Source organism: Anneissia japonica, unplaced genomic scaffold, assembly GCF_011630105.1.
Source record: "Anneissia japonica isolate Jap-2015-1 unplaced genomic scaffold, ASM1163010v1 scaffold3180_len207689_cov159, whole genome shotgun sequence".
In the NCBI taxonomy this organism is placed as follows: Eukaryota; Metazoa; Echinodermata; class Crinoidea; order Comatulida; family Comatulidae; genus Anneissia; species Anneissia japonica.
The window spans coordinates 186,335-187,719 of NW_022741082.1; positions in this window are offsets into that span (position 1 = coordinate 186,335).

A 1,385-nucleotide genomic window follows, 5' to 3' on the forward strand; every position below is an offset into this window, starting at 1 on the left:
GCTCGCGCATTTCTTGTTAACATGGCCCAATTTCCTCTAAAAATTGCACATTTTAGGGAGTTTTGATCAATTCCAACGAAATTAGAATTAAAAACACCGGGGGACAAGGGTAAAATATCTATCTTTGGAAAATCTTTCTCCACCCCTTGACAAATGCATCCTCTGAAAGTGCCTAAAATTCTCAAATTTTTGAAATTAGAATTAAAAACAAGAGGACAAGGGTAAAATATCCATCTTTCGAAAATCTTTCTCCACCCCTTGACAAATGCATCCTCAAGTGCCTAAAATTCTCAAATTCTTTGCGCGCATTTCTCGTTACGGTAGGCCAATTTCCTCTATAAATTGCACATTTTAGGAAGTTTTCATCAATTCCGACGAAATTGGAATTAAAAACACAAAAATAATTTGCGCGCTTGGCACGCATTTTTTAGGGCTTTTTTAGTTTTATCCTTTTAAGTTATTTAAACACATAATAGTCCCAAACTCAAGAAAGACAAATTTAAGATAGATCATTTTAACCTAAAGGAAGGGCCTCAATATGTATAGATGGTGAAAGAATATGTTTGTAAAAAATAAAAACCATGATGAAAATGCTTATATTTAGTTTCAAACACACGTGTGTGGCCTATATTATAAATAAGATAAGCCCTATGTCGTATTGTTGGGGTGGGGTGGGTATGGTAAATTACTAACCGGGAAATGAGGATTGTATGTTGTTGTTGTTGTTATTATTGTTATTATTGTTATTATTATTATTATTATTATTATTATTATTATTATTATTATTATTATTATTATTATTATTATTATTATTATTATTATTATTATTATTATTATTATTATTATTGTTATTATTATTATTATGTTGTAATGATGTTGTTTGTACTGTTCTTTAGTTTTATTGAAGAGGCCCCCTGAGTATCAGTTAACCTACTGGGCTAAACTAGAAGGGTTACCCTCTTTAAAGATGGTTGAAATACAAAATATAAAAAATATATACCCACTCTGACCCAAGACCCCTGTTACGCGCCTGGTGTTAGCGTCAATGTGTGCCCTTGTGCGGACAGGAGATGTGCCCCTCTCTGAAGCTGGAAACCTTGTTTTTGCAAATTAAATTGATGCAATTTGCTATTATAGGCCTAATCAATAAATTCCTCATCAACCGATATGACATAACATTACTGATGTCGTACACACCTTTCAGTGTGAAATGTGGCTCTCTTTGCAAGCACATCTAACATCTAAGGAAAGAAGAGCTTAGATTGGCACCAGATAAAATAATTTTGTTATCAACATTAATACATTATGGTAATTTCATCTTTGTAAGCGCATAAGACAGTGCAAATTATTTCTGTGACAGTCTTTTGAAGTGTGTAAAGCTCCAT